Source organism: Diabrotica virgifera, chromosome 2 (genome assembly GCF_917563875.1).
Source record: "Diabrotica virgifera virgifera chromosome 2, PGI_DIABVI_V3a".
NCBI lineage: Eukaryota > Metazoa > Arthropoda > Insecta > Coleoptera > Chrysomelidae > Diabrotica > Diabrotica virgifera.
This window is the reverse complement of record NC_065444.1, coordinates 50,054,778-50,068,707: the sequence shown is the minus strand read 5'-3', so window position 1 is coordinate 50,068,707 and position 13,930 is coordinate 50,054,778. Positions and strand designations below refer to the sequence as shown.

Sequence of the window (13,930 nt, the reverse complement as noted above, 5' to 3'; positions counted from 1 at the left end):
ACAGCGATGTTGAACCATTTACGCATAAACCGTTAACGATTATTCATCGGTAACGCAGCAGAGTTCTGCTCCACGTAACGTAGAGCCACCTCCAGAGCTTTAGTGGCATCTGCGTGTGTCACTCGATCTGGCAGGTAACTTCTTCCTCGCTTTCTTCATCTTCATTAGGGTTGCTTTCAGGTTAAACCAAGTCTACAATGTCTTCATCCGTAAACTCTTGTTGCCCATTGTCGTCAGCTTCAAACCATTCTGTAATTGCACTTTCTTCTGCGTTTTCTCACCCTGGAAATTGTTGTACGACTTCTAGGAGGTGATCTTGTAATGGAGCTTGGACAAATGGACCTTCTTCAAATTGTAAATCTGGCGACAACTTTTTCCACGATCTTCCACGACATCTTCCACGTCTCAGGGCAGTTGTCCCAGGCCTCAGGTACCCAATAAATGACATCTTTTACGGTGATTTTTTTTCAGGTTTTCACTAATGAAACTTTTCTCGCCTTCTAATACAGTCCGTACAAAATATTTTGTATAGCACAGTTTTATAAACTGTAGAACACCCTGGTACATGGGTTTCAATAACGGGGTCACATTTGGTGGTAGGAAAACAGCTTTCATTTCATCACATATAAGCTTCATTATTTCAGGATGTGATGTAGCATTGTCTAAGAAAAGTAAGACTCGTTTGGGAAGCCCCACTTCCTTATTGAATTTCGAAACGGATGGTTCAACTTGTTTTTCAAACCATTCCTTAAAAAGTGCACTATTATTCATCCATGCTTTTCTTTGGGCCCTATACTAAACAGACAATGCTATTCAAAGCCGGGGGTTTTTTTAGATTTGCCAATGTCCGTTAACAGTGACATCAATCTGAGATGGGTGGGAGAGGGAGAGAGTGAGACAGATGCAGCGACTCAAAATCAACCACAACGAAAGCTTTGAATTATAAGTTAACTTTCGGATAATCCGAACTTTTCGGAATCCGAACAGACTGTCCCCCCAATTAGTTCGGATTTGCGGGGTTCTACTGTATTTACAGCTGACATTTCATCACTACCATCACTTGACTGCACAACATCGCAAAAGCACAGTTTTTTTGCCATTCAAATTTCATTGAACTACTTCACTTGATAGTGGTTCTAGCTCGACTGAGAGCGCACGTGACCTCCTTGCTATGTGCTGTCGACATCGACCGCGACTTAACTAGTAGCATCCACCGCGACTTACGACCTACACCTCGACCCACTTGTTCTGTTCTTATTCTTAGGGTAAGAACAGAACAAGTGGGTCTCGGTGGCGATGGAGGTCGCGGTCGATATCCATGTAAAATAAACACATTGTAGTGAGTGGAAGAGAACAGAGCAGGTAAGTCGCGGTGGAGGTTTAGCGCGATGCCATCCAGGAGGTTTACATCGATGCTTTTGAAAATAAAATGAGTTTGTTTTACATGGATGTCTATTGCGCGGCCTACAAGGATGCTTCCCTGTGATTGGTCCGTTCGAAGCCAAGTTGTCATTACCTGCGCTATCCGAGTTGATACTTTTTTATATAATCCCTTTTTTGTATTCAGTTTATTTTAGTTTTCAATTTCTATAGTAATTAAATTCAGTAAATTTTTGAAATATGAAGAAGTATCTGATTATTTGCAGCTGACATTTAATCACTATCATGACGACTGACACAACATCGCAAAAGCACAGTCTTTTTGTCATTCAAATTTCATTAAACTAATTTACTTGATAGTGGTTCTAGCTCGACTGACAGCGCAGGTGATCTCCTTATTCACCTTCATTGTTCACCTTGTACACCTCCACCTCGACCCACTTGTTCTGTTCTTACCCTAAAGTGTCTATTCGAAATGCAGATATGGATTTTAACATTTCCGAAGACTGGGTAGGAACAGTGGCAACAGTAGCTTAGTGGACATGTTACTGGTTAGCAATTGAAGGGCCCGGGTTCGATTTTCGACTCTGATTTCAATTTTCCTTTAATTGAGCCGCCACCTTCCAGTGGTCGTCAACTCAAGTTACTTAATTATTATTACTACTTATTACTATACATTATTAGCCTATTTCCATGAAATAAACTTACCTACTCTTTCATAAATCTCCAAAAAATGCCCAACGGACTAAGATCTGGAGCGCGCGGTGCCCATTTAATTGGTGCATCGGGCATCATCCCTATCCAACGGGCTGGATATTGTTGAAATAAAAATGTTCTAACCTAGTGGCTACAATAGAGTGGATCACCATCCTCTCTCCACTTTGTCTGATGGTCAACGGTACATCTTCCAAGTAGACAGATATATTGTTTTAAAATATGATAAATAATTTTCTCCGTTTACATTAATGGGAAGAAATACTGGCCCTACTAATTAATTTATGGCACTTCCAGCCCAAACGTTTACTTTAAAATTACTGTTGAGACCAAATTTTTACTACCCATAAAATTTACCGTTTCTCCAAAACCGAGAAAATATATTTTTGTTACTTCGGTTTTATTCGCCATGGCATGCTAACACGCTAACACCATAATATAAATTTTCATAAAATAGTTTTAAACTGTTTTGGAGTAATATTAAAAAATTCGCAAATTTTTATTTTGCAAATTTTAATCCGCGTAACGTTTTCTGGGTACACTTTTGGTATAGGCCATTTGGGCCAATGAATCAATTTATTTTTATCCCTAAAAAGGGTAATATAATTTATGACCAATCTTGTTGCGTCAGCCGGTATAATAGCCTATTTTCTTATAATATCATCTGTACTCATCAATGATAACAAAATAAAATTGTCTCAAAACATAAACAGATTATAAGCATTATTATTACATCGCAAGATAAGACAGAAATGAATATGCTTTTAAATAGTCAAAATAAAAAAAATGAAAAATAAGAAATTTAAAAAAAAATCAATGGTTACGTTGCTGCCTATACTGACCGTTAGCTTGATTGTCCGTAATTCATGGAAGGAAGAAGATCGCACGGAATCAGACATGATGATGTCAAAACAGTTCTCACCAAAAACAATCTCAACCTATTTAAGACATCAAGTTATATAATTCTAGTTAATGTAGATAATATTCCTTGTGTTTGTTATACCTATCCACTAATAACTTGCGAGGTTGATGTGGTTTTGTACATAAAAAAACTTCTCTAGTTATTAACATTTTTTTAACATTAAAACATTATTTGACGGTTTTTGCTGTGAATTTTAAAGAACCGTTTGGATTGACATGAAATTTGGCATACGCATAGCCAACATGTCAGAGAAAAAAGATATTGTGCCGATGAGTGCTTTTGCCCTGGGGGTGAGTTTCACTCCTTCTCGCGGGTGAAAAAATATATGTCCAAAATAAGTTCGGAATTCGATAAACTGACTAATTCTAAGCAACTTTTATTCTATATAGCTTTTTCACTAAGTCAATATTTTTCGAGTTATTTGCGAGTGAATATGTTCATTTTTAACAAAACAAACACGTTTGTAGACAATTTTTCGCAAATAATTCAAAAAGTAAGTAAGTAAGTTCTTATCGAAAAAACTATTCTTAGCAAAAATATAGCTTGTAAAAAATTTAAAAAATGATGTATACATGAAGTCTCTACACCTAGTATAAGCAGAGTTATAGCTAGAGACCGACCGAATGTGACTTTTTTGGCCGAAGCCGAAGCCGATGCCGAAGTTCGGCCTGAAGGATACCTTCGGCCGAAGCCGAAGCCTGAGCCGAAGGTGACTAAATATTTGCATTTATAGTAGAGATAGTCGATAGTCGATGTTTTGCCATTAATATTTAGGTAGTCAAAACACCAGTAATCTTGAGTTTTAACAAATACGATAAAATTATTATAGTTTCTCAGAATTTTACTACGTGAGAAATATTCAAATGAAGATCTTTGAGACATCTTGGCCTATTGTTAAAATTTATATCCTACCTACTACCTGAAAGTTTGTAAAACGTTTTGGTTTATTAGGGTGTAAAATAGGGTGTAAATATTATTCAAAGTATCAAAGGCTCGCCGAAGCATATTGTTTAGAGATTATTTATATAGTATAGTATACTCGGAGCATTTTATTATTCCACCTTCGGCGAAACCTTCGGCTTCGTTTTGGCCGAAGCCGAATTTTGGCCGAAGGTTTAAATATTGGCCGAAGGTGGCCGAAGCCGATGCCGAAGCCGATTAATCGGTCGGTCTCTAGTTATAGCTAAAGAAAAATGGGTTCATATTCGCCAAATTTCAAATAAATATATTTCAACGTGAAATAACCAAAAAATGAAGCACTTTTTGGAAAAAACTCATTACAACTTTTTTAAAGAGTTAGTTCTATTTTTATAAAAAATGATTCTAGCATCAAATGTAAGTAAGTTACGCTCAAAATACAGTTGGTCCCTTTTGATTTGGAAAAAAAAAGTCGCGAAAATTACCCCCTAATCAACAACTTAAATTAAATTAACCGTTACCGCTTCACCAGTTACTTTATTTATATTGTGTTTATATGATTTGTAAGTTTCATTGATTCAACGTGCTTATTTTTGAAAAAAAAAATTGGTTTTAAAGTAAAATTTTAAAATTTTTAATTTTAAAAAAATGCTTTTTTTTTCAAAATAACTTGAAAATTATTAGTAATACCAAAAATCTCAAAGAGTAATGAAATGTACGTTTTGCTTTTGTGGATATTTTAGATTTTTTGTTTTCCTGTTAAACAAAAATTGGTTATGCTATGGCTGTTCAAAGTTTGCATACACTCGGGACTAGTGACTAGTTCAAGCCATTTTAACTACAGCCTTTTCAAAAATAAGCAGTTTGAACCGATGAAACTTACAGATCGTATAAAGATTAAATAAGCAAAGTAACTTGTGAAGCGATAACGATTAATTTTATTTGGGATGCTAATTAGGGGGTGCTTTTCGCGATTCTTTTTACCAAAAAATAAAAGGGACCAACAATATTTTGAGCGCAACTTTTAATGTTAGAAGTTTTTTTTTTAACAAAAATAAACCTTTTTTCCACACTTTAAAAAAAAAGTTGTAATAAATGTTCCCAAAAAGTGTTCCGTTTTTTGGATATTTCTCGATGAAATATTCGATATGGAATTTGACGAAGAACCTACTTTTCATTAGCTACAACTTTGCTTCTACTGGGTCTACAGACTTTATATAGGTATGCACCATTTTTTCACTTTTTTAAAAGTTATACAGTCGAACCCGCTTATTAGAATACCGGTTATAGGAATATCCCGGTTATAGGAATACAAATTTGAGGTCCCGAAACGTTTCTAATAGCCACCAATGATCGGTTATTAGAATACACCGGTTATAGGAATACTTTTGCTTGGCACGAAGGCTATTCCAATAAGCGGGTTCGACTGTATTTTTATTAAGAATATTTTTTCGAGAAAATACTTACTTTTTGAGTTATTTGCGAAAAACCGTCTAAAAACGTGGTTATTTTGTTGAAAAATTAACATATTCACTCACAAATAACTCAAAAAGTATTGACTTATTGAAGAAACTCTATAGAACAAAAGTTCTTAGGATTAGTCAATTTATCGAATTCCGAACTTATTTTGGACATATATTTTTTCACCCACGAGATGGGGTAAAACTCACCCCCAGGGCAAAAGCACATATCGGCAAAATATCACTTTTTTTCTTTGACTTATTAGCTACGTATATGCCAAATTTCATGTCAATCTAGGCGGTTCTTTAAAATTTAGAGATTTTGCAATATTTTACCGTTAAAGAACGTACTACTCGGGATTTCTTTACAATTAAATCATTAACTTAAACAAGGAGATTCTTTAAAATTGTCTACTAACAAAAAAGCGATCAATTAAACAAAAACAAATGCCGAAATTAACTTACCATTTTATTTAACATACTTATAAAATATAAGAGATTATTTAACTTAAGCTTAAGCTAAAGTGTATCTAAAGCGGTTATACATAGTGAAATAATGTTGTCGATGCGATACTCCAATTCATTTCGTTAAGTAAAAGGGGTAGTAGCGGTATTAGAGTTTTACATTTTCATCAATGCACACACATCCCCATTGTCGTCCCGATTACTTATCTATAAAAACACTTAAATCCGTTAAATCGCGGCGCACAGACACCCACCGTAAATCTCCAGCATTTAACCTAAAAGTCTGCTAGGCCCAGTTCTAAATTTCGGGACTTTAAGCCGCATCTGCCATAATGGATTAGGGTTGAGCCTCGCGACTAGAGCCTAAGTGCGAGACGAATCCATGGCCCGCTGGATCTGACAGCGAATGGTCGCCTTGCCCCTCTCTCCCCCTTCGCACACCATAAGCATGACCCTAATCTAGCTGGCTGACAGTTCAACAGCTGCTTTCCGATAAAGCTAACCATGGACGTTTGAGTATCAGTCGGCCAGTGTCTGGTGTTTTTAATTTATGACTTTTTGAGAGTTTCTAAAGTTAATTAGACATTAATCACTGTCTATTTATTGGGATTTTTTATCGGTGGTTGTGTCTGTTGTGAGAATTGTTTTTTGATTAAAAACATTACAGTGTTATGGAAATTTTTAAAAGTGTTAGTGATATTTCGTATGGATTTTAGAGTTTATTTTTAAAATATGAAAATATTACTGGTGAGTACAGAATTAATAAATATGTACTGTTTACGGACACACAAACGACGGATAGTTACAAATTATTACAAAAGATTTTTGTCTGTATTTTAAGTTTTAAATATACATCTTCTCTTACAACTTTAGTTCCAAAAGCTTTTCTAATATATTTGATTGCAATTAAAATAAGTTACTATTATTTAAATAGGACATACACTATTACTTCTTCACATTTTAGTTGTTCACTCAAATCTTTTAGTAGGTACATTCTTCTCAGAAATGCCTCACTTTTATAGGAGTTTTGTTTCAACATTTGCTTAAAATAAATTCTGACACTAAAGTCTGCAACTCTATTAATTAACACTAATTCGATACTTATAGACGTATGTATCTCTTGAACTGTTGTCAGAACTCTTGTTATGTTTTTAAACTATATAATCTAAATAGCATGCTTGTATCAATTCCATACCAATCTCACAAGTTCTTCAAGCAAGTCTTTCTTCTTCCTGGACTGCGTTTGCCTGCTATTTTTCCTTGCATAATATTTTGTATCAACCTATATTTGGAAACTCTCATGACATGTCCGAACTACCCCAGCTTTCTCTACTTGATGCTTTTTATAATTTCAGTAGTCTTGCGTGGACGTTCTAGTATTGTGGAGTTTAAAATCTTCTCTACCAAAGAAACTTTTAAAATTCTTCTACAGCAGCACATTTCGAAAGCCCCAAGACGATTTAGATCACTTTTATTCACCGTCCAAGACTCGACATGCTAAAGTAAGACTGAGAACAGGTAATAGCGAAGTACTAGATGGATCTGCAATGCCAATTTTAGGTCTCTGTTGTTTCTTTGCTTCTCCATTTTGTTTATTTGCAACAATATTTTCATTCCAAAATTTAGCTCTCTTATCCTACAAAAGTTTACGCGGCTTGTTGTTATTAGATTTTATTTAGGAACGAACTACTACCATATATTATAAAAGCTAATTTTTTGTGCCCGTTTCTGTTTTCTTTATATTCAATAAAGTCCAAAATTTAAACAATAATAGGGACTAGATCCATCTTCACCAATCATTTTATTTATCATGTTCTTTCACCAATACTTTTATTTATCATGTTCCTATTTCCTAAAGCTTTACAGTATTCCTATCGGAAGATAACTTCTATCGGAAAATAATAATATAACTTCTTATATTATTGATAAAAATGACGAAAAAACTTTGTCAGCTCTTTGGTATTTGGTACTTTGTTTTATCCTCTCTTGTTCTATTTTTTTCTCAGAAGAATTAAAAGGATGATAATTTTAGCAAACAATATAATCAAATACAGTGGCGATTCAGTTGAATTAAATTAGAACTTAAAATATTTCTGGTGTCTGTGCCGGAGATCAAACCAGGACCACCCGACTTGGTAAGCTATTACTTTAGCCACTGATTCATGGCCACCACAAAAAATTGATTATATTATTACATTGACCGTTTCTAAAGCAAAATGGGAACCTTTTATTCCTTTATTAAACAAAAGATGCTCAGACGAATATTTGCTGACATCTGTGAAAATGGTATTCAGAGTATGAGGTAAATCTAAGAAATGATAGAAAACAAATCCATATAAAATGGCAAAGCCGTTAGTTTTTTATACTTAAACATGGTAAGACTGGTATAGAGATGAAATCTAGGACGATCAAGACCATGCCAGACAAATTCTTGTATCATAGCTCGGGAAAGTGGACATAGAGATAGACTAAAACTTACATCGAAAGATGATGTGAAACAGGATTTATGTTTTATATTTGTTAATAGCTCTTTTTAGATATACCTATTAGTTATTTTCCTTGAATTAGGTTAGGAATGAATTAGGTAATTATGAATTAGCTACTTATTTTTTTTTATTTTATTACTCTCCAATGGGACTCCGTAGTCACCATATTCTTGCTAATAAGAATAAAAAATATCCAGGTATTATAATATTGTAAACAACGTAATTAGTTGTATCTTATCGTATTTCAGGTTAACCTGCCTTAATTATATTGGTAAAATATAAAATTTTAATATTTTACTGATAAAGATAATTAAAATTTACTGCCAAGGCACACAATTGTCAAATAATGTGCACTCTTATTTCTTATTGATAAGATACGCAGATGATACTGTAGGAGTGGTAGAATCATAAGGGTATCTGCGGATATTGCTGGGTCTTTTGTAAAATTACAGCGACGGAATGGGACAGGCAATAAATCACAGAAACAAAAATTATTGTCTTCTGCCGAGGTGAACAAGCACAAATTGCCTGTTATAGATTATAAAACAAGCGACTAGATATAGATCATAATAGAAAGAGGAGTCAATCCTCAACAAGACCATTAAAGAAGTGTTTTTACGACTTTTTTTATTTAATATTATACCAGCGTTATCCATATAAGAACGCTAAATTGTTATATTTTTTCACTTTCTTCTAATAATGCGAAATATGGACTTTGAAGCTATCAAAAAGCTATATGGAATTTGGCTTTAGGCGAATTTTATGAATCATCTGTTGTACTACGCAGAGGTTACAAGGAAATGCAACACCAAATATAACTATAATTGAACTAAAACAAGAAAAACAGTCTTTTATGAACACATAATGCTCACGCAGAATACAAACAGATACAACTTATATTTAAAGAAGAGCTATACAGAAAACCATGCTTGGGCCAGAAAAAATCAAGCAATCAGGGAGTAGGTATAAGAGATTAAACAGATAACAACGAAAATAAACTGATACATATAACCTAAAACATAGACTATTCCATGATCCTATCCAAAGATCTTTTATATTTGATTTCATGAAATCATCATAAACGTTCCTATCTGACTAGTTATTGTAGCTTGTGGTTGTTCTGTATTATTTCCAAACAGTATCATTTTTGATCACGAAATAAAATTCTTCCTTAAGTAGCAACATTATAACAACAGCTTTCGAATAATATCAGTACTCAGTTCAGTATGTAAGTATCGTAAGAACTCATAAAATACCCTTAAGCAGAGGGACAAAGACTACCTGACTCTAGCAGATACATGAATTATTATAAAGTAATGGTGGACATAATACAGAACTTAAGTTAGTCATTGGTAGCTACGTCATGTAATAATTTGTTTAACAATTACTTGATATAAACATAAAATTAGCTACAATAATTGCAACCGTCAATATATCAGCCTTTGTTAATGTATCTAATAATATGTTATACACAAACCTTTTAATTGTCCCCTCCAATTTGTTGTCCAATGTGTCATCATTATAATTTATAGTGTTATGCCTTTCGCGAAGTGAAGATTTTAAATATTAAAATTTGGAACAGAACTTCACAATGTAGCTCATGTATTCTTTTGTTTTTCCATTTCCTCTTTCAGTGATTTTCCTTGTTTATATTGTAGTCATGTTATTGCATTCGCTCTTCCAAATTTAAGCAGTACGGCTCAAACCCAATGTGAGGGGAAAATTAACTCATCCCAGATACGTATGACATCAAAAGGATTTCAGTGGCTTTCAGTGTTATCGAGACCTAGGTGACTTACACCTAGGAACAATAATAGATAGTACTAAGTTCCTAATATTATTATTATTTTAAGACAAATAAGGACAGATGAGCCACCTCCTATATTATTTCCAGTACGTTGAACGTTTGCTTCATTTGTAAGAAGTTTTTTCTGAAATAATAAATATCACAAACGTAAGAGATATAATTTATCTATGTATAAATTTTTTTGGCTATAAAAACTATCTTCCTACGTTTGTATATATTAACAAATCATTAACTAGGAGATTGTCGTAATAAATTAGTCATTTTTTTAAAGCAATGTGATATTTTTAGAAGCTAGAAAATATTTTTCAAGGACTATAACTATTTTTTCTCTACACCTCGACTATTTTAATTCTATGTTAACTAGTAATTAAAAAATAATACTTTCTTTATGTATAAATTATGGGACGATGCATGAAGAAGTGTTGTAGAAATAGAGTTTAATGGATAAGGTTTCCAAAGAGTATTAAGCCTGATCAAGGGCTGTAGTGACTATACTAAATTTATAATCAAGATGCAGTAGAAATAAATAAACCAAGATACGTTAAATGCTACTAGGAGCATTCCCGAATCATAATTTACAATGTATATACATTGTAAATCCCAAATCATGATTTCCAAAGTGTACACATTGTAAATTATGATTCGGAAGTGCTCCTAGTAGCATTTAACGTGTCTTGGTTTGTTTATTTCTACTGCATCTTGATTATAAATTTAGTATAGTAACTATGGTGATGCTGACTTTCGAAAAACATTTTACTTGAAATACTTCGTGGAGTTATCTTAGTTGTTCTTTCGTTTCCACGCTCCATTGCTTTTATAAGAGATTATACTATTCTAACCTAAAAAGTTACCTTTCTATTTTGGGTTTGGTTTCTTTTATGGTCATTCCTTCCAGTACACTTTCTTAAGCTTCATTCAGTTTACAATGCAACTATCATTTGTTTTACATGTTTTTGCATTTGTTTCTTTTTGTCGCCTTCCAAGTTAAAAAAAACTCGACTGTATCTGTATCTGTATCGACTGTATCGAAAATGTCGACTGTATCTGTATCTAATACCCAGTTCTTGTTTGAGATTATTTTTGCCGTATGCATAATCAGTGGCGGCTCGTATAACTTTAGGAAGGTAGTGCCAGAATCCGGGCAGCTGCCTAAATTTTTTGTGGCGGTTTTACGATATGGTCAAAAAGGATATAAAATATAAATAGAGTATCACGATAAGCTGAATTTAATTGGGTTTTTATATTTAACTTACCATTCATTGAAAAGCTAAAAACGTTATTCATGTGCACTTTAGATTTTTCATGGGATTTCAATTTCTCCCATATATGTACAAGATCATCGGTGCCTTTGTTTGACCAAGTCTCGTCACCTCCAAACAAAACGCATACAAAACAGAAGAGTTTATTAGTTTGTTCGCAACCACACAACCAGCTATTTTTATCATAAATAATTTTATTAAACTTACGACAGCGAAGTTTTTGTCCATTTCCACTTTGTTTTTCAATTTTTAAATCGGGTAAAGGCCGACCGAGTTCTTTAATTTGTTTTTTAATATACTAATTTGATTCATTGTCAATAAATAAATTAAACGTAGAAAATAATCAAAATATTATTTTTATACCTACGACACCCACGATCACAACGCACTAACTAATAATTACAAATTAAAAAAAATAGTAGAGTATAAACACAAATATACAATACAGTAGTAGACAATAAACACAATAGCGTCAAGCGAACGCGTAAAGAAACTAGAAATATGTAGATCTAAAACATTGTATCTTAAGATCCACTAACTTCCTTTTCGAGATTTCGAGCCTGGCACGGAGACTCCAATTTAAACGTATGTTAAAAGTGCAATACCGTTCTCTCTCTCTGTCACTTACACAGGATGCTCATACAATCTTTCTCTTTTCTCACGAGCCACTATGCCGTTCGGCACTGGGATTTTTATGATTTTCATCCTTTATCCGGTCAGCTGTGGGTGGCCAGAGTCGATAGATTTGCATTGCGCTACACAGTTGCCAGATTTGATATAATTTATAAAAATAAAGAGAAATATTCACAAAAAAAATAAACAGGCATTCAAATGTTTTTAAGATAAAAAATATGTTTCTGCATAGTTAGCAAGGTAGTGTCATGGCTCTATGGCACTACCTAACGGGCCGCCACTGTGCATAATTATCTGTTATTGAAAAAGATTGGCCGTATGTATGCTTTTTTTAGTTTAGCTTAAATGCCCCCACAACTAAGGCCATTGGCATGGCACCGTTGATTTCGCAATCAGATGTAAAGTGTAGTGAGTGTGTTGACTAAATGATTTATTATTTAGTAAAGTCGACCTCACTGTCATTACAAAGAGACGCTAATTGTATTCGAACGTCTGCGGTCCCTCCGGTGAGTACCGATCCCACAAAGATAGAAATTATTTTTATTTATTATTTTTTAATAAAGAAAAATTTCCTACCCAGCTCAGATTTGAACTCACAACCCTTGGAAACAACTCTCTTACCAGTGAGCCACAGAGGGGATATTATATATTATGTTTTAAATCAATATTTATTTCCAATTTTTTTGAACTTTCTGTTATACGCTTTAAAAGAAACTTAAGTGTTTATATTTGTAAAGATTCTATGAGAGACATAACACGTCAGTAGTTTCGTAATTTCCTCTTCTTCTTCTTCTTTATAATCAAATCTGCTTGTTCTCGATTGATACTTCCTCTAAGGTGTCACTATGTAATTTTCTTTCACCGTATTGCCCCTTTTTAGATGTGTTTATATTTTATGCAGTTGTTATTTTCTCATTCTTTCTTTAGCAATATGTGGGTACCGAATATTAATATAATTCTCGACATATTATGCAATGAATATACAAGAATTGTCGAAAAGGTACAGGAAAATATAGGTAATATAGGAGTATACATAGGTAATATAGGAAAGTATATAGGAATATAAATCTAATTCTCGATATATTATGCAATGAATATACAAGAATTGTCGAAAAGGTACAGGAAAATATAGGAAACTGTAAAAGAAAATACAATCAATATTTAGAGGCAACATTTGAAATAATACCCAGAACAGCTTTTATTATAAACTGGAATGTAACAAAATCTAGAAAAATCCAGGAAAGCTGAAAAGACACCTAAAGTTTGAAGATAGAAGAGAGTTTGACCTTAACCCTTAAAAGTAGAAGACCATAACCTTACTAAAGAAAGATAAGACCTCCAAAGTATAAGAAAAGAAGAAGACTACATCTCCCTACGCTTCTTTTTTCTTAAATCCTTTCTTGCATAATCAGTTAGAGTAATTTGTATCCCTCTCCACGTGTAATGTATCCGAGATATTCCAATTTTCTTGTTTTGATTGTATTTAAGAGTTCCATTGCTTTATTCATCTTTCGCAGAACCTCTTTGTTTGTCACATGTTCTGTCTACGATATTTTCATAATTCTTCTACACACTCACAACTCGAATAATTTAAGTTTTTTCATTGATGCCGCATTCATCGTCCAAGCTTCCAAGCAAACCTAACTCTTTAACTTTAAATCTCTTCTGCAGAGCACTCTTCTCATTTTGTTGAAATTTGCTGTAGCCTTTTCTGTTTTAAAATCAATGGGAAAAAACCCAATAGTTGGCTGTATACCATAGTTTAAAAAACGCATACAGAAGTAAAAACTTCAACTTGTTTTCTGGTATAAAATCGTTAGTAAAAAACTATCTAAAAAGTCATCCAAATGGATTGCAAAACGTTTTCGTTCTAATTCAGAACATCT

At 33.4% G+C, this 13,930-nt stretch overlaps 1 protein-coding gene across 2 annotated transcripts in view; it reads left to right on the top strand.

Moving 5' to 3' along the window:
* LOC114327685 (homeotic protein antennapedia-like) overlaps window positions 1-13,930 on the top strand; it is a 1,165,466-nt gene that overhangs the window by 395,135 nt on the left and 756,401 nt on the right. Inside the window, exon 1 of one of the 2 annotated variants that reach the window (XM_028276391.2) lies at window positions 6,166-6,606. The exons of the other annotated variant lie outside the window; for it this stretch is intronic. The gene's annotated coding sequence lies outside the window, so the exon portion shown is untranslated. Of the gene's footprint in view, window positions 1-6,165; window positions 6,607-13,930 lie in introns of those variants that run through there. 2 annotated transcript variants of the gene reach the window in all.